The sequence below is a fragment of the Hoplias malabaricus genome, chromosome 7, assembly GCF_029633855.1.
Source record: "Hoplias malabaricus isolate fHopMal1 chromosome 7, fHopMal1.hap1, whole genome shotgun sequence".
NCBI classification, from domain to species: domain Eukaryota; kingdom Metazoa; phylum Chordata; class Actinopteri; order Characiformes; family Erythrinidae; genus Hoplias; species Hoplias malabaricus.
The window spans coordinates 4,089,432-4,114,431 of record NC_089806.1 but is presented as its reverse complement, the minus strand read 5'-3'; the positions used below and the strand labels follow the sequence as shown (position 1 = coordinate 4,114,431).

At 55.7% G+C, this 25,000-nt stretch overlaps 57 non-coding genes across 57 annotated transcripts; all 57 read left to right on the top strand.

Moving 5' to 3' along the window:
• Positions 1-485: 485 nt before the first annotated feature.
• trnae-uuc (transfer RNA glutamic acid (anticodon UUC)) lies at positions 486-557 on the top strand. The gene has a single exon. It is a non-coding gene; the product is annotated as a tRNA-Glu (tRNA).
• A 186-nt stretch (positions 558-743) lies between these two features.
• trnar-acg (transfer RNA arginine (anticodon ACG)) lies at positions 744-816 on the top strand. Its single transcript has one exon. It is a non-coding gene; the product is annotated as a tRNA-Arg (tRNA).
• Positions 817-988: 172 nt separating this feature from the next.
• On the top strand, positions 989-1,061 carry trnam-cau (transfer RNA methionine (anticodon CAU)). Its single transcript has one exon. It is a non-coding gene; the product is annotated as a tRNA-Met (tRNA).
• An 802-nt stretch (positions 1,062-1,863) lies between these two features.
• Positions 1,864-1,935, top strand: trnae-uuc (transfer RNA glutamic acid (anticodon UUC)). The gene has a single exon. It is a non-coding gene; the product is annotated as a tRNA-Glu (tRNA).
• A 185-nt stretch (positions 1,936-2,120) lies between these two features.
• Positions 2,121-2,194, top strand: trnar-acg (transfer RNA arginine (anticodon ACG)). Its single transcript has one exon. It is a non-coding gene; the product is annotated as a tRNA-Arg (tRNA).
• Positions 2,195-2,366: 172 nt separating this feature from the next.
• Positions 2,367-2,439, top strand: trnam-cau (transfer RNA methionine (anticodon CAU)). The gene has a single exon. It is a non-coding gene; the product is annotated as a tRNA-Met (tRNA).
• An 802-nt stretch (positions 2,440-3,241) lies between these two features.
• On the top strand, positions 3,242-3,313 carry trnae-uuc (transfer RNA glutamic acid (anticodon UUC)). The gene has a single exon. It is a non-coding gene; the product is annotated as a tRNA-Glu (tRNA).
• Positions 3,314-3,499: 186 nt separating this feature from the next.
• trnar-acg (transfer RNA arginine (anticodon ACG)) lies at positions 3,500-3,572 on the top strand. Its single transcript has one exon. It is a non-coding gene; the product is annotated as a tRNA-Arg (tRNA).
• Positions 3,573-3,744: 172 nt separating this feature from the next.
• On the top strand, positions 3,745-3,817 carry trnam-cau (transfer RNA methionine (anticodon CAU)). Its single transcript has one exon. It is a non-coding gene; the product is annotated as a tRNA-Met (tRNA).
• An 802-nt stretch (positions 3,818-4,619) lies between these two features.
• trnae-uuc (transfer RNA glutamic acid (anticodon UUC)) lies at positions 4,620-4,691 on the top strand. The gene has a single exon. It is a non-coding gene; the product is annotated as a tRNA-Glu (tRNA).
• A 186-nt stretch (positions 4,692-4,877) lies between these two features.
• Positions 4,878-4,950, top strand: trnar-acg (transfer RNA arginine (anticodon ACG)). Its single transcript has one exon. It is a non-coding gene; the product is annotated as a tRNA-Arg (tRNA).
• A 172-nt stretch (positions 4,951-5,122) lies between these two features.
• On the top strand, positions 5,123-5,195 carry trnam-cau (transfer RNA methionine (anticodon CAU)). The gene has a single exon. It is a non-coding gene; the product is annotated as a tRNA-Met (tRNA).
• Positions 5,196-5,997: 802 nt separating this feature from the next.
• Positions 5,998-6,069, top strand: trnae-uuc (transfer RNA glutamic acid (anticodon UUC)). The gene has a single exon. It is a non-coding gene; the product is annotated as a tRNA-Glu (tRNA).
• Positions 6,070-6,254: 185 nt separating this feature from the next.
• trnar-acg (transfer RNA arginine (anticodon ACG)) lies at positions 6,255-6,328 on the top strand. Its single transcript has one exon. It is a non-coding gene; the product is annotated as a tRNA-Arg (tRNA).
• A 172-nt stretch (positions 6,329-6,500) lies between these two features.
• Positions 6,501-6,573, top strand: trnam-cau (transfer RNA methionine (anticodon CAU)). The gene has a single exon. It is a non-coding gene; the product is annotated as a tRNA-Met (tRNA).
• A 365-nt stretch (positions 6,574-6,938) lies between these two features.
• trnah-gug (transfer RNA histidin (anticodon GUG)) lies at positions 6,939-7,010 on the top strand. The gene has a single exon. It is a non-coding gene; the product is annotated as a tRNA-His (tRNA).
• A 365-nt stretch (positions 7,011-7,375) lies between these two features.
• trnae-uuc (transfer RNA glutamic acid (anticodon UUC)) lies at positions 7,376-7,447 on the top strand. The gene has a single exon. It is a non-coding gene; the product is annotated as a tRNA-Glu (tRNA).
• Positions 7,448-7,633: 186 nt separating this feature from the next.
• On the top strand, positions 7,634-7,706 carry trnar-acg (transfer RNA arginine (anticodon ACG)). Its single transcript has one exon. It is a non-coding gene; the product is annotated as a tRNA-Arg (tRNA).
• Positions 7,707-7,878: 172 nt separating this feature from the next.
• On the top strand, positions 7,879-7,951 carry trnam-cau (transfer RNA methionine (anticodon CAU)). The gene has a single exon. It is a non-coding gene; the product is annotated as a tRNA-Met (tRNA).
• An 802-nt stretch (positions 7,952-8,753) lies between these two features.
• Positions 8,754-8,825, top strand: trnae-uuc (transfer RNA glutamic acid (anticodon UUC)). Its single transcript has one exon. It is a non-coding gene; the product is annotated as a tRNA-Glu (tRNA).
• A 186-nt stretch (positions 8,826-9,011) lies between these two features.
• Positions 9,012-9,084, top strand: trnar-acg (transfer RNA arginine (anticodon ACG)). The gene has a single exon. It is a non-coding gene; the product is annotated as a tRNA-Arg (tRNA).
• Positions 9,085-9,256: 172 nt separating this feature from the next.
• On the top strand, positions 9,257-9,329 carry trnam-cau (transfer RNA methionine (anticodon CAU)). Its single transcript has one exon. It is a non-coding gene; the product is annotated as a tRNA-Met (tRNA).
• An 802-nt stretch (positions 9,330-10,131) lies between these two features.
• Positions 10,132-10,203, top strand: trnae-uuc (transfer RNA glutamic acid (anticodon UUC)). Its single transcript has one exon. It is a non-coding gene; the product is annotated as a tRNA-Glu (tRNA).
• Positions 10,204-10,389: 186 nt separating this feature from the next.
• Positions 10,390-10,462, top strand: trnar-acg (transfer RNA arginine (anticodon ACG)). The gene has a single exon. It is a non-coding gene; the product is annotated as a tRNA-Arg (tRNA).
• Positions 10,463-10,634: 172 nt separating this feature from the next.
• Positions 10,635-10,707, top strand: trnam-cau (transfer RNA methionine (anticodon CAU)). The gene has a single exon. It is a non-coding gene; the product is annotated as a tRNA-Met (tRNA).
• An 802-nt stretch (positions 10,708-11,509) lies between these two features.
• On the top strand, positions 11,510-11,581 carry trnae-uuc (transfer RNA glutamic acid (anticodon UUC)). Its single transcript has one exon. It is a non-coding gene; the product is annotated as a tRNA-Glu (tRNA).
• Positions 11,582-11,767: 186 nt separating this feature from the next.
• Positions 11,768-11,840, top strand: trnar-acg (transfer RNA arginine (anticodon ACG)). The gene has a single exon. It is a non-coding gene; the product is annotated as a tRNA-Arg (tRNA).
• A 172-nt stretch (positions 11,841-12,012) lies between these two features.
• trnam-cau (transfer RNA methionine (anticodon CAU)) lies at positions 12,013-12,085 on the top strand. Its single transcript has one exon. It is a non-coding gene; the product is annotated as a tRNA-Met (tRNA).
• An 802-nt stretch (positions 12,086-12,887) lies between these two features.
• Positions 12,888-12,959, top strand: trnae-uuc (transfer RNA glutamic acid (anticodon UUC)). The gene has a single exon. It is a non-coding gene; the product is annotated as a tRNA-Glu (tRNA).
• A 186-nt stretch (positions 12,960-13,145) lies between these two features.
• On the top strand, positions 13,146-13,218 carry trnar-acg (transfer RNA arginine (anticodon ACG)). The gene has a single exon. It is a non-coding gene; the product is annotated as a tRNA-Arg (tRNA).
• Positions 13,219-13,390: 172 nt separating this feature from the next.
• On the top strand, positions 13,391-13,463 carry trnam-cau (transfer RNA methionine (anticodon CAU)). The gene has a single exon. It is a non-coding gene; the product is annotated as a tRNA-Met (tRNA).
• An 802-nt stretch (positions 13,464-14,265) lies between these two features.
• Positions 14,266-14,337, top strand: trnae-uuc (transfer RNA glutamic acid (anticodon UUC)). The gene has a single exon. It is a non-coding gene; the product is annotated as a tRNA-Glu (tRNA).
• A 186-nt stretch (positions 14,338-14,523) lies between these two features.
• On the top strand, positions 14,524-14,596 carry trnar-acg (transfer RNA arginine (anticodon ACG)). The gene has a single exon. It is a non-coding gene; the product is annotated as a tRNA-Arg (tRNA).
• Positions 14,597-14,768: 172 nt separating this feature from the next.
• trnam-cau (transfer RNA methionine (anticodon CAU)) lies at positions 14,769-14,841 on the top strand. Its single transcript has one exon. It is a non-coding gene; the product is annotated as a tRNA-Met (tRNA).
• An 802-nt stretch (positions 14,842-15,643) lies between these two features.
• On the top strand, positions 15,644-15,715 carry trnae-uuc (transfer RNA glutamic acid (anticodon UUC)). Its single transcript has one exon. It is a non-coding gene; the product is annotated as a tRNA-Glu (tRNA).
• A 186-nt stretch (positions 15,716-15,901) lies between these two features.
• trnar-acg (transfer RNA arginine (anticodon ACG)) lies at positions 15,902-15,974 on the top strand. Its single transcript has one exon. It is a non-coding gene; the product is annotated as a tRNA-Arg (tRNA).
• Positions 15,975-16,146: 172 nt separating this feature from the next.
• trnam-cau (transfer RNA methionine (anticodon CAU)) lies at positions 16,147-16,219 on the top strand. Its single transcript has one exon. It is a non-coding gene; the product is annotated as a tRNA-Met (tRNA).
• Positions 16,220-17,021: 802 nt separating this feature from the next.
• On the top strand, positions 17,022-17,093 carry trnae-uuc (transfer RNA glutamic acid (anticodon UUC)). The gene has a single exon. It is a non-coding gene; the product is annotated as a tRNA-Glu (tRNA).
• A 186-nt stretch (positions 17,094-17,279) lies between these two features.
• trnar-acg (transfer RNA arginine (anticodon ACG)) lies at positions 17,280-17,352 on the top strand. The gene has a single exon. It is a non-coding gene; the product is annotated as a tRNA-Arg (tRNA).
• A 172-nt stretch (positions 17,353-17,524) lies between these two features.
• trnam-cau (transfer RNA methionine (anticodon CAU)) lies at positions 17,525-17,597 on the top strand. The gene has a single exon. It is a non-coding gene; the product is annotated as a tRNA-Met (tRNA).
• An 802-nt stretch (positions 17,598-18,399) lies between these two features.
• trnae-uuc (transfer RNA glutamic acid (anticodon UUC)) lies at positions 18,400-18,471 on the top strand. The gene has a single exon. It is a non-coding gene; the product is annotated as a tRNA-Glu (tRNA).
• Positions 18,472-18,656: 185 nt separating this feature from the next.
• trnar-acg (transfer RNA arginine (anticodon ACG)) lies at positions 18,657-18,730 on the top strand. The gene has a single exon. It is a non-coding gene; the product is annotated as a tRNA-Arg (tRNA).
• A 172-nt stretch (positions 18,731-18,902) lies between these two features.
• Positions 18,903-18,975, top strand: trnam-cau (transfer RNA methionine (anticodon CAU)). Its single transcript has one exon. It is a non-coding gene; the product is annotated as a tRNA-Met (tRNA).
• An 802-nt stretch (positions 18,976-19,777) lies between these two features.
• trnae-uuc (transfer RNA glutamic acid (anticodon UUC)) lies at positions 19,778-19,849 on the top strand. The gene has a single exon. It is a non-coding gene; the product is annotated as a tRNA-Glu (tRNA).
• A 186-nt stretch (positions 19,850-20,035) lies between these two features.
• trnar-acg (transfer RNA arginine (anticodon ACG)) lies at positions 20,036-20,108 on the top strand. The gene has a single exon. It is a non-coding gene; the product is annotated as a tRNA-Arg (tRNA).
• A 172-nt stretch (positions 20,109-20,280) lies between these two features.
• Positions 20,281-20,353, top strand: trnam-cau (transfer RNA methionine (anticodon CAU)). Its single transcript has one exon. It is a non-coding gene; the product is annotated as a tRNA-Met (tRNA).
• Positions 20,354-21,155: 802 nt separating this feature from the next.
• Positions 21,156-21,227, top strand: trnae-uuc (transfer RNA glutamic acid (anticodon UUC)). Its single transcript has one exon. It is a non-coding gene; the product is annotated as a tRNA-Glu (tRNA).
• Positions 21,228-21,413: 186 nt separating this feature from the next.
• trnar-acg (transfer RNA arginine (anticodon ACG)) lies at positions 21,414-21,486 on the top strand. The gene has a single exon. It is a non-coding gene; the product is annotated as a tRNA-Arg (tRNA).
• Positions 21,487-21,658: 172 nt separating this feature from the next.
• Positions 21,659-21,731, top strand: trnam-cau (transfer RNA methionine (anticodon CAU)). The gene has a single exon. It is a non-coding gene; the product is annotated as a tRNA-Met (tRNA).
• Positions 21,732-22,096: 365 nt separating this feature from the next.
• Positions 22,097-22,168, top strand: trnah-gug (transfer RNA histidin (anticodon GUG)). The gene has a single exon. It is a non-coding gene; the product is annotated as a tRNA-His (tRNA).
• Positions 22,169-22,533: 365 nt separating this feature from the next.
• trnae-uuc (transfer RNA glutamic acid (anticodon UUC)) lies at positions 22,534-22,605 on the top strand. Its single transcript has one exon. It is a non-coding gene; the product is annotated as a tRNA-Glu (tRNA).
• A 186-nt stretch (positions 22,606-22,791) lies between these two features.
• Positions 22,792-22,864, top strand: trnar-acg (transfer RNA arginine (anticodon ACG)). The gene has a single exon. It is a non-coding gene; the product is annotated as a tRNA-Arg (tRNA).
• Positions 22,865-23,036: 172 nt separating this feature from the next.
• Positions 23,037-23,109, top strand: trnam-cau (transfer RNA methionine (anticodon CAU)). The gene has a single exon. It is a non-coding gene; the product is annotated as a tRNA-Met (tRNA).
• Positions 23,110-23,911: 802 nt separating this feature from the next.
• On the top strand, positions 23,912-23,983 carry trnae-uuc (transfer RNA glutamic acid (anticodon UUC)). Its single transcript has one exon. It is a non-coding gene; the product is annotated as a tRNA-Glu (tRNA).
• Positions 23,984-24,168: 185 nt separating this feature from the next.
• trnar-acg (transfer RNA arginine (anticodon ACG)) lies at positions 24,169-24,242 on the top strand. The gene has a single exon. It is a non-coding gene; the product is annotated as a tRNA-Arg (tRNA).
• Positions 24,243-24,414: 172 nt separating this feature from the next.
• On the top strand, positions 24,415-24,487 carry trnam-cau (transfer RNA methionine (anticodon CAU)). Its single transcript has one exon. It is a non-coding gene; the product is annotated as a tRNA-Met (tRNA).
• Positions 24,488-24,852: 365 nt separating this feature from the next.
• On the top strand, positions 24,853-24,924 carry trnah-gug (transfer RNA histidin (anticodon GUG)). Its single transcript has one exon. It is a non-coding gene; the product is annotated as a tRNA-His (tRNA).
• Positions 24,925-25,000: the final 76 nt, after the last annotated feature.

The window sequence follows — 25,000 nt, the reverse complement described above, 5'->3', positions numbered from 1 at the left end:
ATTCCACCAAGGAAGGGAGGAGGCCGGGTGCGGCTTGAGCGGTGGCGCGCCGTGATCGTATAGTGTTTAGTACTCTGCGTTGTGGCCGCAGCAACCCCGGTTCGAATCCGGGTCACGGCAGGCTCTCGCTGCGAGCGGGTAGTGCTCGCCTTCGGGACCAGCAGCCGCTCTTTTGTGCGGCTGGCAGGCCTGGCCTTCATCCAAAGCCCTCTTGCAGACATAGAGTGGGCCAGCCAGCGCTGCAAATGGAAATGCACCTGTCTTATGGAGCGGAGAGCTCAAGGATGTTTTCTGTCCACGCGCAGGATTAGGACTCCTTGGACGCTGGGCCTGGCAAGAGGCACTCAAGCAGTTTTCGCATCCGCCTGTTCCATCAGGATGAAGGGTGCAAAGCTCCAGTTGGCCTCAGGAGGACAGCAGGGAGAGACGGGAGAAGAAGAAGGTAACAAATTGGTCATGGTGGCCAGCCGAGGGCAGTGCAAGCTTCCCATATGGTCTAGCGGTTAGGATTCCTGGTTTTCACCCAGGGGGCCCGGGTTCGACTCCTGGTATGGGAATGGACTTAAGCTTTGAGCGAAGTGTTCCGAGCCTGTACAGAAGCGGGGTTGGTGCTTTTGCAGCGCGGCTTGGACGTCACGTACAGACAAAGTTTTAGGAGGCGCTCTGCTTCTCCCTCCCCAAGTGAGGCGTGGCCGTTGTCTCCCTTACGTAAAGCAAATGCCACGCGGAGAGACCAGAGCAAGGGGCCAGTGGCGCAATGGATAACGCGTCTGACTACGGATCAGAAGATTCTAGGTTCGACTCCTGGCTGGCTCGCACTTTTTGCTTTGTGCGTTTGGTGGTTGATAAGCACTTTAGCGCTTGTGAAGTCAGGGTGCAAAGAAAGTGTGGAACCTGTAAAGAACAGTCCTGAAATGCGGGCGTTGGCGAAAACCTGAGACAGGCAACTGACAACGGGCTGACTTTGGAGAATCTCAGCTCCTTGGTGGCCTCGTTAGCGCAGTAGGTAGCGCGTCAGTCTCATAATCTGAAGGTCGTGAGTTCGATCCTCACACGGGGCAGCGCCGTTTTTAAATACTAGTAGGGTGCCGTTCAGCTCACGCCATCTTTCCTTTTGCTGCTACGCGCCCCTTAAGCTAATCTCTAAACCACCCTGCCACCACGTGCAAATCATGAGTTCCCTGCACATCTGTTCTGATTTGGAATACGAGCTGCGGTGGCGGTAAATTCCCAGTGCCACGGAAGACTCGCGTCTTGGTAGATGGTTACGGCGCACCGTCATGGCTGCCGTTTGATGTGAAATGCCAAGTCCACAAAGGGGAAGGGAAGAGCGTTCTGTCTGTTTGCCAAGGAAATGCCTTCTTGTCAGCAGGGAAGCATTCCACCAAGGAAGGGAGGAGGCCGGGTGTGGCTTGAGCGGTGGCGCGCCGTGATCGTTTAGTGGTTAGTACTCTGCGTTGTGGCCGCAGCAACCCCGGTTCGAATCCGGGTCACGGCAGGCTCTCACTGCGAGCGGGTAGTGCTCGCCTTCGGGACCAGCAGCTGCTCTTTTGTGCGGCTGGCAGGCCTGGCCTTCATCCAAAGCCCTCTTGCAGACATAGAGTGGGCCAGCCAGCGCTGCAAATGGAAATGCACCTGTCTTATGGAGCGGAGAGCTCAAGGATGTTTTCTGTCCACGCGCAGGATTAGGACTCCTTGGACGCTGGGCCTGGCAAGAGGCACTCAAGCAGTTTTCGCATCCGCCTGTTCCATCAGGATGAAGGGTGCAAAGCTCCAGTTGGCCTCAGGAGGACAGCAGGGAGAGACGGGAGAAGAAGAAGGTAACAAATTGGTCATGGTGGCCAGCCGAGGGCAGTGCAAGCTTCCCATATGGTCTAGCGGTTAGGATTCCTGGTTTTCACCCAGGCTGCCCGGGTTCGACTCCCGGTATGGGAATGGACTTAAGCTTTGAGCGAAGTGTTCCGAGCCTGTACAGAAGCGGGGTTGGTGCTTTTGCAGCGCGGCTTGGACGTCACGTACAGACAAAGTTTTAGGAGGCGCTCTGCTTCTCCCTCCCCAAGTGAGGCGTGGCCGTTGTCTCCCTTACGTAAAGCAAATGCCACGCGGAGAGACCAGAGCAAGGGTCCAGTGGCGCAATGGATAACGCGTCTGACTACGGATCAGAAGATTCTAGGTTCGACTCCTGGCTGGCTCGCACTTTTTGCTTTGTGCGTTTGGTGGTTGATAAGCACTTTAGCGCTTGTGAAGTCAGGGTGCAAAGAAAGTGTGGAACCTGTAAAGAACAGTCCTGAAATGCGGGCGTTGGCGAAAACCTGAGACAGGCAACTGACAACGGGCTGACTTTGGAGAATCTCAGCTCCTTGGTGGCCTCGTTAGCGCAGTAGGTAGCGCGTCAGTCTCATAATCTGAAGGTCGTGAGTTCGATCCTCACACGGGGCAGCGCCGTTTTTAAATACTAGTAGGGTGCCGTTCAGCTCACGCCATCTTTCCTTTTGCTGCTACGCGCCCCTTAAGCTAATCTCTAAACCACCCTGCCACCACGTGCAAATCATGAGTTCCCTGCACATCTGTTCTGATTTGGAATACGAGCCGCGGTGGCGGTAAATTCCCAGTGCCACGGAAGACTCGCGTCTTGGTAGATGGTTACGGCGCACCGTCATGGCTGCCGTTTGATGTGAAATGCCAAGTCCGCAAAGGGGAAGGGAACAGCGTTCTGTCTGTTTGCCAAGGAAATGCCTTCTTGTCAGCAGGGAAGCATTCCACCAAGGAAGGGAGGAGGCCGGGTGCGGCTTGAGCGGTGGCGTGCCGTGATCGTATAGTGTTTAGTACTCTGCGTTGTGGCCGCAGCAACCCCGGTTCGAATCCGGGTCACGGCAGGCTCTCGCTGCGAGCGGGTAGTGCTCGCCTTCGGGACCAGCAGCCGCTCTTTTGTGCGGCTGGCAGGCCTGGCCTTCATCCAAAGCCCTCTTGCAGACATAGAGTGGGCCAGCCAGCGCTGCAAATGGAAATGCACCTGTCTTATGGAGCGGAGAGCTCAAGGATGTTTTCTGTCCACGCGCAGGATTAGGACTCCTTGGACGCTGGGCCTGGCAAGAGGCACTCAAGCAGTTTTCGCATCCGCCTGTTCCATCAGGATGAAGGGTGCAAAGCTCCAGTTGGCCTCAGGAGGACAGCAGGGAGAGACGGGAGAAGAAGAAGGTAACAAATTGGTCATGGTGGCCAGCCGAGGGCAGTGCAAGCTTCCCATATGGTCTAGCGGTTAGGATTCCTGGTTTTCACCCAGGGGGCCCGGGTTCGACTCCTGGTATGGGAATGGACTTAAGCTTTGAGCGAAGTGTTCCGAGCCTGTACAGAAGCGGGGTTGGTGCTTTTGCAGCGCGGCTTGGACGTCACGTACAGACAAAGTTTTAGGAGGCGCTCTGCTTCTCCCTCCCCAAGTGAGGCGTGGCCGTTGTCTCCCTTACGTAAAGCAAATGCCACGCGGAGAGACCAGAGCAAGGGGCCAGTGGCGCAATGGATAACGCGTCTGACTACGGATCAGAAGATTCTAGGTTCGACTCCTGGCTGGCTCGCACTTTTTGCTTTGTGCGTTTGGTGGTTGATAAGCACTTTAGCGCTTGTGAAGTCAGGGTGCAAAGAAAGTGTGGAACCTGTAAAGAACAGTCCTGAAATGCGGGCGTTGGCGAAAACCTGAGACAGGCAACTGACAACGGGCTGACTTTGGAGAATCTCAGCTCCTTGGTGGCCTCGTTAGCGCAGTAGGTAGCGCGTCAGTCTCATAATCTGAAGGTCGTGAGTTCGATCCTCACACGGGGCAGCGCCGTTTTTAAATACTAGTAGGGTGCCGTTCAGCTCACGCCATCTTTCCTTTTGCTGCTACGCGCCCCTTAAGCTAATCTCTAAACCACCCTGCCACCACGTGCAAATCATGAGTTCCCTGCACATCTGTTCTGATTTGGAATACGAGCTGCGGTGGCGGTAAATTCCCAGTGCCACGGAAGACTCGCGTCTTGGTAGATGGTTACGGCGCACCGTCATGGCTGCCGTTTGATGTGAAATGCCAAGTCCACAAAGGGGAAGGGAAGAGCGTTCTGTCTGTTTGCCAAGGAAATGCCTTCTTGTCAGCAGGGAAGCATTCCACCAAGGAAGGGAGGAGGCCGGGTGTGGCTTGAGCGGTGGCGCGCCGTGATCGTTTAGTGGTTAGTACTCTGCGTTGTGGCCGCAGCAACCCCGGTTCGAATCCGGGTCACGGCAGGCTCTCCCTGCGAGCGGGTAGTGCTCGCCTTCGGGACCAGCAGCCGCTCTTTTGTGCGGCTGGCAGGCCTGGCCTTCATCCAAAGCCCTCTTGCAGACATAGAGTGGGCCAGCCAGCGCTGCAAATGGAAATGCACCTGTCTTATGGAGCGGAGAGCTCAAGGATGTTTTCTGTCCACGCGCAGGATTAGGACTCCTTGGACGCTGGGCCTGGCAAGAGGCACTCAAGCAGTTTTCGCATCCGCCTGTTCCATCAGGATGAAGGGTGCAAAGCTCCAGTTGGCCTCAGGAGGACAGCAGGGAGAGACGGGAGAAGAAGAAGGTAACAAATTGGTCATGGTGGCCAGCCGAGGGCAGTGCAAGCTTCCCATATGGTCTAGCGGTTAGGATTCCTGGTTTTCACCCAGGGGGCCCGGGTTCGACTCCTGGTATGGGAATGGACTTAAGCTTTGAGCGAAGTGTTCCGAGCCTGTACAGAAGCGGGGTTGGTGCTTTTGCAGCGCGGCTTGGACGTCACGTACAGACAAAGTTTTAGGAGGCGCTCTGCTTCTCCCTCCCCAAGTGAGGCGTGGCCGTTGTCTCCCTTACGTAAAGCAAATGCCACGCGGAGAGACCAGAGCAAGGGGCCAGTGGCGCAATGGATAACGCGTCTGACTACGGATCAGAAGATTCTAGGTTCGACTCCTGGCTGGCTCGCACTTTTTGCTTTGTGCGTTTGGTGGTTGATAAGCACTTTAGCGCTTGTGAAGTCAGGGTGCAAAGAAAGTGTGGAACCTGTAAAGAACAGTCCTGAAATGCGGGCGTTGGCGAAAACCTGAGACAGGCAACTGACAACGGGCTGACTTTGGAGAATCTCAGCTCCTTGGTGGCCTCGTTAGCGCAGTAGGTAGCGCGTCAGTCTCATAATCTGAAGGTCGTGAGTTCGATCCTCACACGGGGCAGCGCCGTTTTTAAATACTAGTAGGGTGCCGTTCAGCTCACGCCATCTTTCCTTTTGCTGCTACGCGCCCCTTAAGCTAATCTCTAAACCACCCTGCCACCACGTGCAAATCATGAGTTCCCTGCACATCTGTTCTGATTTGGAATACGAGCTGCGGTGGCGGTAAATTCCCAGTGCCACGGAAGACTCGCGTCTTGGTAGATGGTTACGGCGCACCGTCATGGCTGCCGTTTGATGTGAAATGCCAAGTCCACAAAGGGGAAGGGAAGAGCGTTCTGTCTGTTTGCCAAGGAAATGCCTTCTTGTCAGCAGGGAAGCATTCCACCAAGGAAGGGAGGAGGCCGGGTGTGGCTTGAGCGGTGGCGCGCCGTGATCGTTTAGTGGTTAGTACTCTGCGTTGTGGCCGCAGCAACCCCGGTTCGAATCCGGGTCACGGCAGGCTCTCGCTGCGAGCGGGTAGTGCTCGCCTTCGGGACCAGCAGCTGCTCTTTTGTGCGGCTGGCAGGCCTGGCCTTCATCCAAAGCCCTCTTGCAGACATAGAGTGGGCCAGCCAGCGCTGCAAATGGAAATGCACCTGTCTTATGGAGCGGAGAGCTCAAGGATGTTTTCTGTCCACGCGCAGGATTAGGACTCCTTGGACGCTGGGCCTGGCAAGAGGCACTCAAGCAGTTTTCGCATCCGCCTGTTCCATCAGGATGAAGGGTGCAAAGCTCCAGTTGGCCTCAGGAGGACAGCAGGGAGAGACGGGAGAAGAAGAAGGTAACAAATTGGTCATGGTGGCCAGCCGAGGGCAGTGCAAGCTTCCCATATGGTCTAGCGGTTAGGATTCCTGGTTTTCACCCAGGCGGCCCGGGTTCGACTCCCGGTATGGGAATGGACTTAAGCTTTGAGCGAAGTGTTCCGAGCCTGTACAGAAGCGGGGTTGGTGCTTTTGCAGCGCGGCTTGGACGTCACGTACAGACAAAGTTTTAGGAGGCGCTCTGCTTCTCCCTCCCCAAGTGAGGCGTGGCCGTTGTCTCCCTTACGTAAAGCAAATGCCACGCGGAGAGACCAGAGCAAGGGTCCAGTGGCGCAATGGATAACGCGTCTGACTACGGATCAGAAGATTCTAGGTTCGACTCCTGGCTGGCTCGCACTTTTTGCTTTGTGCGTTTGGTGGTTGATAAGCACTTTAGCGCTTGTGAAGTCAGGGTGCAAAGAAAGTGTGGAACCTGTAAAGAACAGTCCTGAAATGCGGGCGTTGGCGAAAACCTGAGACAGGCAACTGACAACGGGCTGACTTTGGAGAATCTCAGCTCCTTGGTGGCCTCGTTAGCGCAGTAGGTAGCGCGTCAGTCTCATAATCTGAAGGTCGTGAGTTCGATCCTCACACGGGGCAGCGCCGTTTTTAAATACTAGTAGGGTGCCGTTCAGCTCACGCCATCTTTCCTTTTGCTGCTACGCGCCCCTTAAGCTAATCTCTAAACCACCCTGCCACCACGTGCAAATCATGAGTTCCCTGCACATCTGTTCTGATTTGGAATACGAGCCGCGGTGGCGGTAAATTCCCAGTGCCACGGAAGACTCGCGTCTTGGTAGATGGTTACGGCGCACCGTCATGGCTGCCGTTTGATGTGAAATGCCAAGTCCGCAAAGGGGAAGGGAACAGCGTTCTGTCTGTTTGCCAAGGAAATGCCTTCTTGTCAGCAGGGAAGCATTCCACCAAGGAAGGGAGGAGGCCGGGTGCGGCTTGAGCGGTGGCGTGCCGTGATCGTATAGTGGTTAGTACTCTGCGTTGTGGCCGCAGCAACCCCGGTTTGAATCCGGGTCACGGCAGGCTCTCCCTGCGAGCGGGTAGTGCTCGCCTTCGGGACCAGCAGCCGCTCTTTTGTGCGGCTGGCAGGCCTGGCCTTCATCCAAAGCCCTCTTGCAGACATAGAGTGGGCCAGCCAGCGCTGCAAATGGAAATGCACCTGTCTTATGGAGCGGAGAGCTCAAGGATGTTTTCTGTCCACGCGCAGGATTAGGACTCCTTGGACGCTGGGCCTGGCAAGAGGCACTCAAGCAGTTTTCGCATCCGCCTGTTCCATCAGGATGAAGGGTGCAAAGCTCCAGTTGGCCTCAGGAGGACAGCAGGGAGAGACGGGAGAAGAAGAAGGTAACAAATTGGTCATGGTGGCCAGCCGAGGGCAGTGCAAGCTTCCCATATGGTCTAGCGGTCAGGATTCCTGGTTTTCACCCAGGCGGCCCGGGTTCGACTCCCGGTATGGGAATGGACTTAAGCTTTGAGCGAAGTGTTCCGAGTCTGTACAGAAGCGGGGTTGGTGCTTTTGCAGCGCGGCTTGGACGTCACGTACAGACAAAGTTTTAGGAGGCGCTCTGCTTCTCCCTCCCCAAGTGAGGCGTGGCCGTTGTCTCCCTTACGTAAAGCAAATGCCACGCGGAGAGACCAGAGCAAGGGGCCAGTGGCGCAATGGATAACGCGTCTGACTACGGATCAGAAGATTCTAGGTTCGACTCCTGGCTGGCTCGCACTTTTTGCTTTGTGCGTTTGGTGGTTGATAAGCACTTTAGCGCTTGTGAAGTCAGGGTGCAAAGAAAGTGTGGAACCTGTAAAGAACAGTCCTGAAATGCGGGCGTTGGCGAAAACCTGAGACAGGCAACTGACAACGGGCTGACTTTGGAGAATCTCAGCTCCTTGGTGGCCTCGTTAGCGCAGTAGGTAGCGCGTCAGTCTCATAATCTGAAGGTCGTGAGTTCGATCCTCACACGGGGCAGCGCTGTTTTTAAATACTAGTAGGGTGCCGTTCAGCTCACGCCATCTTTCCTTTTGCTGCTACGCGCCCCTTAAGCTAATCTCTAAACCACCCTGCCACCACGTGCAAATCATGAGTTCCCTGCACATCTGTTCTGATTTGGAATACGAGCCGCGGTGGCGGTAAATTCCCAGTGCCACGGAAGACTCGCGTCTTGGTAGATGGTTACGGCGCACCGTCATGGCTGCCGTTTGATGTGAAATGCCAAGTCCACAAAGGGGAAGGGAAGAGCGTTCTGTCTGTTTGCCAAGGAAATGCCTTCTTGTCAGCAGGGAAGCATTCCACCAAGGAAGGGAGGAGGCCGGGTGCGGCTTGAGCGGTGGCGCGCCGTGATCGTATAGTGGTTAGTACTCTGCGTTGTGGCCGCAGCAACCCCGGTTCGAATCTGGGTCACGGCAGGCTCTCGCTGCGAGCGGGTAGTGCTCGCCTTCGGGACCAGCAGCAGCTCTTTTGTGCGGCTGGCAGGCCTGGCCTTCATCCAAAGCCCTCTTGCAGACATAGAGTGGGCCAGCCAGCGCTGCAAATGGAAATGCACCTGTCTTATGGAGCGGAGAGCTCAAGGATGTTTTCTGTCCACGCGCAGGATTAGGACTCCTTGGACGCTGGGCCTGGCAAGAGGCACTCAAGCAGTTTTCGCATCCGCCTGTTCCATCAGGATGAAGGGTGCAAAGCTCCAGTTGGCCTCAGGAGGACAGCAGGGAGAGACGGGAGAAGAAGAAGGTAACAAATTGGTCATGGTGGCCAGCCAAGGGCAGTGCAAGCTTCCCATATGGTCTAGCGGTTAGGATTCCTGGTTTTCATCCAGGCGGCCCGGGTTCGACTCCCGGTATGGGAATGGACTTAAGCTTTGAGCGAAGTGTTCCGAGCCTGTACAGAAGCGGGGTTGGTGCTTTTGCAGCGCGGCTTGGACGTCACGTACAGACAAAGTTTAAGGAGGCGCTCTGCTTCTCCCTCCCCAAGTGAGGCGTGGCCGTTGTCTCCCTTACGTAAAGCAAATGCCACGCGGAGAGACCAGAGCAAGGGGCCAGTGGCGCAATGGATAACGCGTCTGACTACGGATCAGAAGATTCTAGGTTCGACTCCTGGCTGGCTCGCACTTTTTGCTTTGTGCGTTTGGTGGTTGATAAGCACTTTAGCGCTTGTGAAGTCAGGGTGCAAAGAAAGTGTGGAACCTGTATAGAACAGTCCTGAAATGCGGGCGTTGGCGAAAACCTGAGACAGGCAACTGACAACGGGCTGACTTTGGAGAATCTCAGCTCCTTGGTGGCCTCGTTAGCGCAGTAGGTAGCGCGTCAGTCTCATAATCTGAAGGTCGTGAGTTCGATCCTCACACGGGGCAGCGCCGTTTTTAAATACTAGTAGGGTGCCGTTCAGCTCACGCCATCTTTCCTTTTGCTGCTACGCGCCCCTTAAGCTAATCTCTAAACCACCCTGCCACCACGTGCAAATCATGAGTTCCCTGCACATCTGTTCTGATTTGGAATACGAGCCGCGGTGGCGGTAAATTCCCAGTGCCACGGAAGACTCGCGTCTTGGTAGATGGTTACGGCGCACCGTCATGGCTGCCGTTTGATGTGAAATGCCAAGTCCACAAAGGGGAAGGGAAGAGCGTTCTGTCTGTTTGCCAAGGAAATGCCTTCTTGTCAGCAGGGAAGCATTCCACCAAGGAAGGGAGGAGGCCGGGTGCGGCTTGAGCGGTGGCGCGCCGTGATCGTATAGTGTTTAGTACTCTGCGTTGTGGCCGCAGCAACCCCGGTTCGAATCCGGGTCACGGCAGGCTCTCGCTGCGAGCGGGTAGTGCTCGCCTTCGGGACCAGCAGCCGCTCTTTTGTGCGGCTGGCAGGCCTGGCCTTCATCCAAAGCCCTCTTGCAGACATAGAGTGGGCCAGCCAGCGCTGCAAATGGAAATGCACCTGTCTTATGGAGCGGAGAGCTCAAGGATGTTTTCTGTCCACGCGCAGGATTAGGACTCCTTGGACGCTGGGCCTGGCAAGAGGCACTCAAGCAGTTTTCGCATCCGCCTGTTCCATCAGGATGAAGGGTGCAAAGCTCCAGTTGGCCTCAGGAGGACAGCAGGGAGAGACGGGAGAAGAAGAAGGTAACAAATTGGTCATGGTGGCCAGCCGAGGGCAGTGCAAGCTTCCCATATGGTCTAGCGGTTAGGATTCCTGGTTTTCACCCAGGGGGCCCGGGTTCGACTCCTGGTATGGGAATGGACTTAAGCTTTGAGCGAAGTGTTCCGAGCCTGTACAGAAGCGGGGTTGGTGCTTTTGCAGCGCGGCTTGGACGTCACGTACAGACAAAGTTTTAGGAGGCGCTCTGCTTCTCCCTCCCCAAGTGAGGCGTGGCCGTTGTCTCCCTTACGTAAAGCAAATGCCACGCGGAGAGACCAGAGCAAGGGGCCAGTGGCGCAATGGATAACGCGTCTGACTACGGATCAGAAGATTCTAGGTTCGACTCCTGGCTGGCTCGCACTTTTTGCTTTGTGCGTTTGGTGGTTGATAAGCACTTTAGCGCTTGTGAAGTCAGGGTGCAAAGAAAGTGTGGAACCTGTATAGAACAGTCCTGAAATGCGGGCGTTGGCGAAAACCTGAGACAGGCAACTGACAACGGGCTGACTTTGGAGAATCTCAGCTCCTTGGTGGCCTCGTTAGCGCCGTAGGTAGCGCGTCAGTCTCATAATCTGAAGGTCGTGAGTTCGATCCTCACACGGGGCAGCGCCGTTTTTAAATACTAGTAGGGTGCCGTTCAGCTCACGCCATCTTTCCTTTTGCTGCTACGCGCCCCTTAAGCTAATCTCTAAACCACCCTGCCACCACGTGCAAATCATGAGTTCCCTGCACATCTGTTCTGATTTGGAATACGAGCCGCGGTGGCGGTAAATTCCCAGTGCCACGGAAGACTCGCGTCTTGGTAGATGGTTACGGCGCACCGTCATGGCTGCCGTTTGATGTGAAATGCCAAGTCCACAAAGGGGAAGGGAAGAGCGTTCTGTCTGTTTGCCAAGGAAATGCCTTCTTGTCAGCAGGGAAGCATTCCACCAAGGAAGGGAGGAGGCCGGGTGCGGCTTGAGCGGTGGCGCGCCGTGATCGTATAGTGTTTAGTACTCTGCGTTGTGGCCGCAGCAACCCCGGTTCGAATCCGGGTCACGGCAGGCTCTCGCTGCGAGCGGGTAGTGCTCGCCTTCGGGACCAGCAGCCGCTCTTTTGTGCGGCTGGCAGGCCTGGCCTTCATCCAAAGCCCTCTTGCAGACATAGAGTGGGCCAGCCAGCGCTGCAAATGGAAATGCACCTGTCTTATGGAGCGGAGAGCTCAAGGATGTTTTCTGTCCACGCGCAGGATTAGGACTCCTTGGACGCTGGGCCTGGCAAGAGGCACTCAAGCAGTTTTCGCATCCGCCTGTTCCATCAGGATGAAGGGTGCAAAGCTCCAGTTGGCCTCAGGAGGACAGCAGGGAGAGACGGGAGAAGAAGAAGGTAACAAATTGGTCATGGTGGCCAGCCGAGGGCAGTGCAAGCTTCCCATATGGTCTAGCGGTTAGGATTCCTGGTTTTCACCCAGGGGGCCCGGGTTCGACTCCTGGTATGGGAATGGACTTAAGCTTTGAGCGAAGTGTTCCGAGCCTGTACAGAAGCGGGGTTGGTGCTTTTGCAGCGCGGCTTGGACGTCACGTACAGACAAAGTTTTAGGAGGCGCTCTGCTTCTCCCTCCCCAAGTGAGGCGTGGCCGTTGTCTCCCTTACGTAAAGCAAATGCCACGCGGAGAGACCAGAGCAAGGGGCCAGTGGCGCAATGGATAACGCGTCTGACTACGGATCAGAAGATTCTAGGTTCGACTCCTGGCTGGCTCGCACTTTTTGCTTTGTGCGTTTGGTGGTTGATAAGCACTTTAGCGCTTGTGAAGTCAGGGTGCAAAGAAAGTGTGGAACCTGTAAAGAACAGTCCTGAAATGCGGGCGTTGGCGAAAACCTGAGACAGGCAACTGACAACGGGCTGACTTTGGAGAATCTCAGCTCCTTGGTGGCCTCGTTAGCGCAGTAGGTAGCGCGTCAGTCTCATAATCTGAAGGTCGTGAGTTCGATCCTCACACGGGGCAGCGCCGTTTTTAAATACTAGTAGGGTGCCGTTCAGCTCACGCCATCTTTCCTTTTGCTGCTACGCGCCCCTTAAGCTAATCTCTAAACCACCCTGCCACCACGTGCAAATCATGAGTTCCCTGCACATCTGTTCTGATTTGGAATACGAGCCGCGGTGGCGGTAAATTCCCAGTGCCACGGAAGACTCGCGTCTTGGTAGATGGTTACGGCGCACCGTCATGGCTGCCGTTTGATGTGAAATGCCAAGTCCACAAAGGGGAAGGGAAGAGCGTTCTGTCTGTTTGCCAAGGAAATGCCTTCTTGTCAGCAGGGAAGCATTCCACCAAGGAAGGGAGGAGGCCGGGTGCGGCTTGAGCGGTGGCGCGCCGTGATCGTATAGTGGTTAGTACTCTGCGTTGTGGCCGCAGCAACCCCGGTTCGAATCCGGGTCACAGCAGGCTCTCGCTGCGAGCGGGTAGTGCTCGCCTTCGGGACCAGCAGCAGCTCTTTTGTGCGGCTGGCAGGCCTGGCCTTCATCCAAAGCCCTCTTGCAGACATAGAGTGGGCCAGCCAGCGCTGCAAATGGAAATGCACCTGTCTTATGGAGCGGAGAGCTCAAGGATGTTTTCTGTCCACGCGCAGGATTAGGACTCCTTGGACGCTGGGCCTGGCAAGAGGCACTCAAGCAGTTTTCGCATCCGCCTGTTCCATCAGGATGAAGGGTGCAAAGCTCCAGTTGGCCTCAGGAGGACAGCAGGGAGAGACGGGAGAAGAAGAAGGTAACAAATTGGTCATGGTGGCCAGCCGAGGGCAGTGCAAGCTTCCCATATGGTCTAGCGGTTAGGATTCCTGGTTTTCATCCAGGCGGCCCGGGTTCGACTCCCGGTATGGGAATGGACTTAAGCTTTGAGCGAAGTGTTCCGAGCCTGTACAGAAGCGGGGTTGGTGCTTTTGCAGCGCGGCTTGGACGTCACGTACAGACAAAGTTTAAGGAGGCGCTCTGCTTCTCCCTCCCCAAGTGAGGCGTGGCCGTTGTCTCCCTTACGTAAAGCAAATGCCACGCGGAGAGACCAGAGCAAGGGGCCAGTGGCGCAATGGATAACGCGTCTGACTACGGATCAGAAGATTCTAGGTTCGACTCCTGGCTGGCTCGCACTTTTTGCTTTGTGCGTTTGGTGGTTGATAAGCACTTTAGCGCTTGTGAAGTCAGGGTGCAAAGAAAGTGTGGAACCTGTATAGAACAGTCCTGAAATGCGGGCGTTGGCGAAAACCTGAGACAGGCAACTGACAACGGGCTGACTTTGGAGAATCTCAGCTCCTTGGTGGCCTCGTTAGCGCAGTAGGTAGCGCGTCAGTCTCATAATCTGAAGGTCGTGAGTTCGATCCTCACACGGGGCAGCGCCGTTTTTAAATACTAGTAGGGTGCCGTTCAGCTCACGCCATCTTTCCTTTTGCTGCTACGCGCCCCTTAAGCTAATCTCTAAACCACCCTGCCACCACGTGCAAATCATGAGTTCCCTGCACATCTGTTCTGATTTGGAATACGAGCCGCGGTGGCGGTAAATTCCCAGTGCCACGGAAGACTCGCGTCTTGGTAGATGGTTACGGCGCACCGTCATGGCTGCCGTTTGATGTGAAATGCCAAGTCCACAAAGGGGAAGGGAAGAGCGTTCTGTCTGTTTGCCAAGGAAATGCCTTCTTGTCAGCAGGGAAGCATTCCACCAAGGAAGGGAGGAGGCCGGGTGCGGCTTGAGCGGTGGCGCGCCGTGATCGTATAGTGTTTAGTACTCTGCGTTGTGGCCGCAGCAACCCCGGTTCGAATCCGGGTCACGGCAGGCTCTCGCTGCGAGCGGGTAGTGCTCGCCTTCGGGACCAGCAGCCGCTCTTTTGTGCGGCTGGCAGGCCTGGCCTTCATCCAAAGCCCTCTTGCAGACATAGAGTGGGCCAGCCAGCGCTGCAAATGGAAATGCACCTGTCTTATGGAGCGGAGAGCTCAAGGATGTTTTCTGTCCACGCGCAGGATTAGGACTCCTTGGACGCTGGGCCTGGCAAGAGGCACTCAAGCAGTTTTCGCATCCGCCTGTTCCATCAGGATGAAGGGTGCAAAGCTCCAGTTGGCCTCAGGAGGACAGCAGGGAGAGACGGGAGAAGAAGAAGGTAACAAATTGGTCATGGTGGCCAGCCGAGGGCAGTGCAAGCTTCCCATATGGTCTAGCGGTTAGGATTCCTGGTTTTCACCCAGGGGGCCCGGGTTCGACTCCTGGTATGGGAATGGACTTAAGCTTTGAGCGAAGTGTTCCGAGCCTGTACAGAAGCGGGGTTGGTGCTTTTGCAGCGCGGCTTGGACGTCACGTACAGACAAAGTTTTAGGAGGCGCTCTGCTTCTCCCTCCCCAAGTGAGGCGTGGCCGTTGTCTCCCTTACGTAAAGCAAATGCCACGCGGAGAGACCAGAGCAAGGGGCCAGTGGCGCAATGGATAACGCGTCTGACTACGGATCAGAAGATTCTAGGTTCGACTCCTGGCTGGCTCGCACTTTTTGCTTTGTGCGTTTGGTGGTTGATAAGCACTTTAGCGCTTGTGAAGTCAGGGTGCAAAGAAAGTGTGGAACCTGTAAAGAACAGTCCTGAAATGCGGGCGTTGGCGAAAACCTGAGACAGGCAACTGACAACGGGCTGACTTTGGAGAATCTCAGCTCCTTGGTGGCCTCGTTAGCGCAGTAGGTAGCGCGTCAGTCTCATAATCTGAAGGTCGTGAGTTCGATCCTCACACGGGGCAGCGCCGTTTTTAAATACTAGTAGGGTGCCGTTCAGCTCACGCCATCTTTCCTTTTGCTGCTACGCGCCCCTTAAGCTAATCTCTAAACCACCCTGCCACCACGTGCAAATCATGAGTTCCCTGCACATCTGTTCTGATTTGGAATACGAGCTGCGGTGGCGGTAAATTCCCAGTGCCACGGAAGACTCGCGTCTTGGTAGATGGTTACGGCGCACCGTCATGGCTGCCGTTTGATGTGAAATGCCAAGTCCACAAAGGGGAAGGGAAGAGCGTTCTGTCTGTTTGCCAAGGAAATGCCTTCTTGTCAGCAGGGAAGCATTCCACCAAGGAAGGGAGGAGGCCGGGTGTGGCTTGAGCGGTGGCGCGCCGTGATCGTTTAGTGGTTAGTACTCTGCGTTGTGGCCGCAGCAACCCCGGTTCGAATCCGGGTCACGGCAGGCTCTCGCTGCGAGCGGGTAGTGCTCGCCTTCGGGACCAGCAGCTGCTCTTTTGTGCGGCTGGCAGGCCTGGCCTTCATCCAAAGCCCTCTTGCAGACATAGAGTGGGCCAGCCAGCGCTGCAAATGGAAATGCACCTGTCTTATGGAGCGGAGAGCTCAAGGATGTTTTCTGTCCACGCGCAGGATTAGGACTCCTTGGACGCTGGGCCTGGCAAGAGGCACTCAAGCAGTTTTCGCATCCGCCTGTTCCATCAGGATGAAGGGTGCAAAGCTCCAGTTGGCCTCAGGAGGACAGCAGGGAGAGACGGGAGAAGAAGAAGGTAACAAATTGGTCATGGTGGCCAGCCGAGGGCAGTGCAAGCTTCCCATATGGTCTAGCGGTTAGGATTCCTGGTTTTCACCCAGGCGGCCCGGGTTCGACTCCCGGTATGGGAATGGACTTAAGCTTTGAGCGAAGTGTTCCGAGCCTGTACAGAAGCGGGGTTGGTGCTTTTGCAGCGCGGCTTGGACGTCACGTACAGACAAAGTTTTAGGAGGCGCTCTGCTTCTCCCTCCCCAAGTGAGGCGTGGCCGTTGTCTCCCTTACGTAAAGCAAATGCCACGCGGAGAGACCAGAGCAAGGGGCCAGTGGCGCAATGGATAACGCGTCTGACTACGGATCAGAAGATTCTAGGTTCGACTCCTGGCTGGCTCGCACTTTTTGCTTTGTGCGTTTGGTGGTTGATAAGCACTTTAGCGCTTGTGAAGTCAGGGTGCAAAGAAAGTGTGGAACCTGTAAAGAACAGTCCTGAAATGCGGGCGTTGGCGAAAACCTGAGACAGGCAACTGACAACGGGCTGACTTTGGAGAATCTCAGCTCCTTGGTGGCCTCGTTAGCGCAGTAGGTAGCGCGTCAGTCTCATAATCTGAAGGTCGTGAGTTCGATCCTCACACGGGGCAGCGCCGTTTTTAAATACTAGTAGGGTGCCGTTCAGCTCACGCCATCTTTCCTTTTGCTGCTACGCGCCCCTTAAGCTAATCTCTAAACCACCCTGCCACCACGTGCAAATCATGAGTTCCCTGCACATCTGTTCTGATTTGGAATACGAGCCGCGGTGGCGGTAAATTCCCAGTGCCACGGAAGACTCGCGTCTTGGTAGATGGTTACGGCGCACCGTCATGGCTGCCGTTTGATGTGAAATGCCAAGTCCACAAAGGGGAAGGGAAGAGCGTTCTGTCTGTTTGCCAAGGAAATGCCTTCTTGTCAGCAGGGAAGCATTCCACCAAGGAAGGGAGGAGGCCGGGTGCGGCTTGAGCGGTGGCGCGCCGTGATCGTATAGTGTTTAGTACTCTGCGTTGTGGCCGCAGCAACCCCGGTTCGAATCCGGGTCACGGCAGGCTCTCGCTGCGAGCGGGTAGTGCTCGCCTTCGGGACCAGCAGCCGCTCTTTTGTGCGGCTGGCAGGCCTGGCCTTCATCCAAAGCCCTCTTGCAGACATAGAGTGGGCCAGCCAGCGCTGCAAATGGAAATGCACCTGTCTTATGGAGCGGAGAGCTCAAGGATGTTTTCTGTCCACGCGCAGGATTAGGACTCCTTGGACGCTGGGCCTGGCAAGAGGCACTCAAGCAGTTTTCGCATCCGCCTGTTCCATCAGGATGAAGGGTGCAAAGCTCCAGTTGGCCTCAGGAGGACAGCAGGGAGAGACGGGAGAAGAAGAAGGTAACAAATTGGTCATGGTGGCCAGCCAAGGGCAGTGCAAGCTTCCCATATGGTCTAGCGGTTAGGATTCCTGGTTTTCACCCAGGGGGCCCGGGTTCGACTCCTGGTATGGGAATGGACTTAAGCTTTGAGCGAAGTGTTCCGAGCCTGTACAGAAGCGGGGTTGGTGCTTTTGCAGCGCGGCTTGGACGTCACGTACAGACAAAGTTTTAGGAGGCGCTCTGCTTCTCCCTCCCCAAGTGAGGCGTGGCCGTTGTCTCCCTTACGTAAAGCAAATGCCACGCGGAGAGACCAGAGCAAGGGGCCAGTGGCGCAATGGATAACGCGTCTGACTACGGATCAGAAGATTCTAGGTTCGACTCCTGGCTGGCTCGCACTTTTTGCTTTGTGCGTTTGGTGGTTGATAAGCACTTTAGCGCTTGTGAAGTCAGGGTGCAAAGAAAGTGTGGAACCTGTAAAGAACAGTCCTGAAATGCGGGCGTTGGCGAAAACCTGAGACAGGCAACTGACAACGGGCTGACTTTGGAGAATCTCAGCTCCTTGGTGGCCTCGTTAGCGCAGTAGGTAGCGCGTCAGTCTCATAATCTGAAGGTCGTGAGTTCGATCCTCACACGGGGCAGCGCCGTTTTTAAATACTAGTAGGGTGCCGTTCAGCTCACGCCATCTTTCCTTTTGCTGCTACGCGCCCCTTAAGCTAATCTCTAAACCACCCTGCCACCACGTGCAAATCATGAGTTCCCTGCACATCTGTTCTGATTTGGAATACGAGCCGCGGTGGCGGTAAATTCCCAGTGCCACGGAAGACTCGCGTCTTGGTAGATGGTTACGGCGCACCGTCATGGCTGCCGTTTGATGTGAAATGCCAAGTCCACAAAGGGGAAGGGAAGAGCGTTCTGTCTGTTTGCCAAGGAAATGCCTTCTTGTCAGCAGGGAAGCATTCCACCAAGGAAGGGAGGAGGCCGGGTGCGGCTTGAGCGGTGGCGCGCCGTGATCGTATAGTGTTTAGTACTCTGCGTTGTGGCCGCAGCAACCCCGGTTCGAATCCGGGTCACGGCAGGCTCTCGCTGCGAGCGGGTAGTGCTCGCCTTCGGGACCAGCAGCCGCTCTTTTGTGCGGCTGGCAGGCCTGGCCTTCATCCAAAGCCCTCTTGCAGACATAGAGTGGGCCAGCCAGCGCTGCAAATGGAAATGCACCTGTCTTATGGAGCGGAGAGCTCAAGGATGTTTTCTGTCCACGCGCAGGATTAGGACTCCTTGGACGCTGGGCCTGGCAAGAGGCAATCAAGCAGTTTTCGCATCCGCCTGTTCCATCAGGATGAAGGGTGCAAAGCTCCAGTTGGCCTCAGGAGGACAGCAGGGAGAGACGGGAGAAGAAGAAGGTAACAAATTGGTCATGGTGGCCAGCCGAGGGCAGTGCAAGCTTCCCATATGGTCTAGCGGTTAGGATTCCTGGTTTTCACCCAGGCTGCCCGGGTTCGACTCCCGGTATGGGAATGGACTTAAGCTTTGAGCGAAGTGTTCCGAGCCTGTACAGAAGCGGGGTTGGTGCTTTTGCAGCGCGGCTTGGACGTCACGTACAGACAAAGTTTTAGGAGGCGCTCTGCTTCTCCCTCCCCAAGTGAGGCGTGGCCGTTGTCTCCCTTACGTAAAGCAAATGCCACGCGGAGAGACCAGAGCAAGGGTCCAGTGGCGCAATGGATAACGCGTCTGACTACGGATCAGAAGATTCTAGGTTCGACTCCTGGCTGGCTCGCACTTTTTGCTTTGTGCGTTTGGTGGTTGATAAGCACTTTAGCGCTTGTGAAGTCAGGGTGCAAAGAAAGTGTGGAACCTGTAAAGAACAGTCCTGAAATGCGGGCGTTGGCGAAAACCTGAGACAGGCAACTGACAACGGGCTGACTTTGGAGAATCTCAGCTCCTTGGTGGCCTCGTTAGCGCAGTAGGTAGCGCGTCAGTCTCATAATCTGAAGGTCGTGAGTTCGATCCTCACACGGGGCAGCGCCGTTTTTAAATACTAGTAGGGTGCCGTTCAGCTCACGCCATCTTTCCTTTTGCTGCTACGCGCCCCTTAAGCTAATCTCTAAACCACCCTGCCACCACGTGCAAATCATGAGTTCCCTGCACATCTGTTCTGATTTGGAATACGAGCCGCGGTGGCGGTAAATTCCCAGTGCCACGGAAGACTCGCGTCTTGGTAGATGGTTACGGCGCACCGTCATGGCTGCCGTTTGATGTGAAATGCCAAGTCCGCAAAGGGGAAGGGAACAGCGTTCTGTCTGTTTGCCAAGGAAATGCCTTCTTGTCAGCAGGGAAGCATTCCACCAAGGAAGGGAGGAGGCCGGGTGCGGCTTGAGCGGTGGCGTGCCGTGATCGTATAGTGTTTAGTACTCTGCGTTGTGGCCGCAGCAACCCCGGTTCGAATCCGGGTCACGGCAGGCTCTCGCTGCGAGCGGGTAGTGCTCGCCTTCGGGACCAGCAGCCGCTCTTTTGTGCGGCTGGCAGGCCTGGCCTTCATCCAAAGCCCTCTTGCAGACATAGAGTGGGCCAGCCAGCGCTGCAAATGGAAATGCACCTGTCTTATGGAGCGGAGAGCTCAAGGATGTTTTCTGTCCACGCGCAGGATTAGGACTCCTTGGACGCTGGGCCTGGCAAGAGGCACTCAAGCAGTTTTCGCATCCGCCTGTTCCATCAGGATGAAGGGTGCAAAGCTCCAGTTGGCCTCAGGAGGACAGCAGGGAGAGACGGGAGAAGAAGAAGGTAACAAATTGGTCATGGTGGCCAGCCGAGGGCAGTGCAAGCTTCCCATATGGTCTAGCGGTTAGGATTCCTGGTTTTCACCCAGGGGGCCCGGGTTCGACTCCTGGTATGGGAATGGACTTAAGCTTTGAGCGAAGTGTTCCGAGCCTGTACAGAAGCGGGGTTGGTGCTTTTGCAGCGCGGCTTGGACGTCACGTACAGACAAAGTTTTAGGAGGCGCTCTGCTTCTCCCTCCCCAAGTGAGGCGTGGCCGTTGTCTCCCTTACGTAAAGCAAATGCCACGCGGAGAGACCAGAGCAAGGGGCCAGTGGCGCAATGGATAACGCGTCTGACTACGGATCAGAAGATTCTAGGTTCGACTCCTGGCTGGCTCGCACTTTTTGCTTTGTGCGTTTGGTGGTTGATAAGCACTTTAGCGCTTGTGAAGTCAGGGTGCAAAGAAAGTGTGGAACCTGTAAAGAACAGTCCTGAAATGCGGGCGTTGGCGAAAACCTGAGACAGGCAACTGACAACGGGCTGACTTTGGAGAATCTCAGCTCCTTGGTGGCCTCGTTAGCGCAGTAGGTAGCGCGTCAGTCTCATAATCTGAAGGTCGTGAGTTCGATCCTCACACGGGGCAGCGCCGTTTTTAAATACTAGTAGGGTGCCGTTCAGCTCACGCCATCTTTCCTTTTGCTGCTACGCGCCCCTTAAGCTAATCTCTAAACCACCCTGCCACCACGTGCAAATCATGAGTTCCCTGCACATCTGTTCTGATTTGGAATACGAGCTGCGGTGGCGGTAAATTCCCAGTGCCACGGAAGACTCGCGTCTTGGTAGATGGTTACGGCGCACCGTCATGGCTGCCGTTTGATGTGAAATGCCAAGTCCACAAAGGGGAAGGGAAGAGCGTTCTGTCTGTTTGCCAAGGAAATGCCTTCTTGTCAGCAGGGAAGCATTCCACCAAGGAAGGGAGGAGGCCGGGTGTGGCTTGAGCGGTGGCGCGCCGTGATCGTTTAGTGGTTAGTACTCTGCGTTGTGGCCGCAGCAACCCCGGTTCGAATCCGGGTCACGGCAGGCTCTCGCTGCGAGCGGGTAGTGCTCGCCTTCGGGACCAGCAGCTGCTCTTTTGTGCGGCTGGCAGGCCTGGCCTTCATCCAAAGCCCTCTTGCAGACATAGAGTGGGCCAGCCAGCGCTGCAAATGGAAATGCACCTGTCTTATGGAGCGGAGAGCTCAAGGATGTTTTCTGTCCACGCGCAGGATTAGGACTCCTTGGACGCTGGGCCTGGCAAGAGGCACTCAAGCAGTTTTCGCATCCGCCTGTTCCATCAGGATGAAGGGTGCAAAGCTCCAGTTGGCCTCAGGAGGACAGCAGGGAGAGACGGGAGAAGAAGAAGGTAACAAATTGGTCATGGTGGCCAGCCGAGGGCAGTGCAAGCTTCCCATATGGTCTAGCGGTTAGGATTCCTGGTTTTCACCCAGGCGGCCCGGGTTCGACTCCCGGTATGGGAATGGACTTAAGCTTTGAGCGAAGTGTTCCGAGCCTGTACAGAAGCGGGGTTGGTGCTTTTGCAGCGCGGCTTGGACGTCACGTACAGACAAAGTTTTAGGAGGCGCTCTGCTTCTCCCTCCCCAAGTGAGGCGTGGCCGTTGTCTCCCTTACGTAAAGCAAATGCCACGCGGAGAGACCAGAGCAAGGGGCCAGTGGCGCAATGGATAACGCGTCTGACTACGGATCAGAAGATTCTAGGTTCGACTCCTGGCTGGCTCGCACTTTTTGCTTTGTGCGTTTGGTGGTTGATAAGCACTTTAGCGCTTGTGAAGTCAGGGTGCAAAGAAAGTGTGGAACCTGTAAAGAACAGTCCTGAAATGCGGGCGTTGGCGAAAACCTGAGACAGGCAACTGACAACGGGCTGACTTTGGAGAATCTCAGCTCCTTGGTGGCCTCGTTAGCGCAGTAGGTAGCGCGTCAGTCTCATAATCTGAAGGTCGTGAGTTCGATCCTCACACGGGGCAGCGCCGTTTTTAAATACTAGTAGGGTGCCGTTCAGCTCACGCCATCTTTCCTTTTGCTGCTACGCGCCCCTTAAGCTAATCTCTAAACCACCCTGCCACCACGTGCAAATCATGAGTTCCCTGCACATCTGTTCTGATTTGGAATACGAGCCGCGGTGGCGGTAAATTCCCAGTGCCACGGAAGACTCGCGTCTTGGTAGATGGTTACGGCGCACCGTCATGGCTGCCGTTTGATGTGAAATGCCAAGTCCGCAAAGGGGAAGGGAACAGCGTTCTGTCTGTTTGCCAAGGAAATGCCTTCTTGTCAGCAGGGAAGCATTCCACCAAGGAAGGGAGGAGGCCGGGTGCGGCTTGAGCGGTGGCGTGCCGTGATCGTATAGTGGTTAGTACTCTGCGTTGTGGCCGCAGCAACCCCGGTTTGAATCCGGGTCACGGCAGGCTCTCCCTGCGAGCGGGTAGTGCTCGCCTTCGGGACCAGCAGCCGCTCTTTTGTGCGGCTGGCAGGCCTGGCCTTCATCCAAAGCCCTCTTGCAGACATAGAGTGGGCCAGCCAGCGCTGCAAATGGAAATGCACCTGTCTTATGGAGCGGAGAGCTCAAGGATGTTTTCTGTCCACGCGCAGGATTAGGACTCCTTGGACGCTGGGCCTGGCAAGAGGCACTCAAGCAGTTTTCGCATCCGCCTGTTCCATCAGGATGAAGGGTGCAAAGCTCCAGTTGGCCTCAGGAGGACAGCAGGGAGAGACGGGAGAAGAAGAAGGTAACAAATTGGTCATGGTGGCCAGCCGAGGGCAGTGCAAGCTTCCCATATGGTCTAGCGGTTAGGATTCCTGGTTTTCACCCAGGGGGCCCGGGTTCGACTCCTGGTATGGGAATGGACTTAAGCTTTGAGCGAAGTGTTCCGAGCCTGTACAGAAGCGGGGTTGGTGCTTTTGCAGCGCGGCTTGGACGTCACGTACAGACAAAGTTTTAGGAGGCGCTCTGCTTCTCCCTCCCCAAGTGAGGCGTGGCCGTTGTCTCCCTTACGTAAAGCAAATGCCACGCGGAGAGACCAGAGCAAGGGGCCAGTGGCGCAATGGATAACGCGTCTGACTACGGATCAGAAGATTCTAGGTTCGACTCCTGGCTGGCTCGCACTTTTTGCTTTGTGCGTTTGGTGGTTGATAAGCACTTTAGCGCTTGTGAAGTCAGGGTGCAAAGAAAGTGTGGAACCTGTAAAGAACAGTCCTGAAATGCGGGCGTTGGCGAAAACCTGAGACAGGCAACTGACAACGGGCTGACTTTGGAGAATCTCAGCTCCTTGGTGGCCTCGTTAGCGCAGTAGGTAGCGCGTCAGTCTCATAATCTGAAGGTCGTGAGTTCGATCCTCACACGGGGCAGCGCCGTTTTTAAATACTAGTAGGGTGCCGTTCAGCTCACGCCATCTTTCCTTTTGCTGCTACGCGCCCCTTAAGCTAATCTCTAAACCACCCTGCCACCACGTGCAAATCATGAGTTCCCTGCACATCTGTTCTGATTTGGAATACGAGCTGCGGTGGCGGTAAATTCCCAGTGCCACGGAAGACTCGCGTCTTGGTAGATGGTTACGGCGCACCGTCATGGCTGCCGTTTGATGTGAAATGCCAAGTCCACAAAGGGGAAGGGAAGAGCGTTCTGTCTGTTTGCCAAGGAAATGCCTTCTTGTCAGCAGGGAAGCATTCCACCAAGGAAGGGAGGAGGCCGGGTGTGGCTTGAGCGGTGGCGCGCCGTGATCGTTTAGTGGTTAGTACTCTGCGTTGTGGCCGCAGCAACCCCGGTTCGAATCCGGGTCACGGCAGGCTCTCGCTGCGAGCGGGTAGTGCTCGCCTTCGGGACCAGCAGCTGCTCTTTTGTGCGGCTGGCAGGCCTGGCCTTCATCCAAAGCCCTCTTGCAGACATAGAGTGGGCCAGCCAGCGCTGCAAATGGAAATGCACCTGTCTTATGGAGCGGAGAGCTCAAGGATGTTTTCTGTCCACGCGCAGGATTAGGACTCCTTGGACGCTGGGCCTGGCAAGAGGCACTCAAGCAGTTTTCGCATCCGCCTGTTCCATCAGGATGAAGGGTGCAAAGCTCCAGTTGGCCTCAGGAGGACAGCAGGGAGAGACGGGAGAAGAAGAAGGTAACAAATTGGTCATGGTGGCCAGCCGAGGGCAGTGCAAGCTTCCCATATGGTCTAGCGGTTAGGATTCCTGGTTTTCACCCAGGCGGCCCGGGTTCGACTCCCGGTATGGGAATGGACTTAAGCTTTGAGCGAAGTGTTCCGAGCCTGTACAGAAGCGGGGTTGGTGCTTTTGCAGCGCGGCTTGGACGTCACGTACAGACAAAGTTTTAGGAGGCGCTCTGCTTCTCCCTCCCCAAGTGAGGCGTGGCCGTTGTCTCCCTTACGTAAAGCAAATGCCACGCGGAGAGACCAGAGCAAGGGTCCAGTGGCGCAATGGATAACGCGTCTGACTACGGATCAGAAGATTCTAGGTTCGACTCCTGGCTGGCTCGCACTTTTTGCTTTGTGCGTTTGGTGGTTGATAAGCACTTTAGCGCTTGTGAAGTCAGGGTGCAAAGAAAGTGTGGAACCTGTAAAGAACAGTCCTGAAATGCGGGCGTTGGCGAAAACCTGAGACAGGCAACTGACAACGGGCTGACTTTGGAGAATCTCAGCTCCTTGGTGGCCTCGTTAGCGCAGTAGGTAGCGCGTCAGTCTCATAATCTGAAGGTCGTGAGTTCGATCCTCACACGGGGCAGCGCCGTTTTTAAATACTAGTAGGGTGCCGTTCAGCTCACGCCATCTTTCCTTTTGCTGCTACGCGCCCCTTAAGCTAATCTCTAAACCACCCTGCCACCACGTGCAAATCATGAGTTCCCTGCACATCTGTTCTGATTTGGAATACGAGCCGCGGTGGCGGTAAATTCCCAGTGCCACGGAAGACTCGCGTCTTGGTAGATGGTTACGGCGCACCGTCATGGCTGCCGTTTGATGTGAAATGCCAAGTCCGCAAAGGGGAAGGGAACAGCGTTCTGTCTGTTTGCCAAGGAAATGCCTTCTTGTCAGCAGGGAAGCATTCCACCAAGGAAGGGAGGAGGCCGGGTGCGGCTTGAGCGGTGGCGTGCCGTGATCGTATAGTGGTTAGTACTCTGCGTTGTGGCCGCAGCAACCCCGGTTTGAATCCGGGTCACGGCAGGCTCTCCCTGCGAGCGGGTAGTGCTCGCCTTCGGGACCAGCAGCCGCTCTTTTGTGCGGCTGGCAGGCCTGGCCT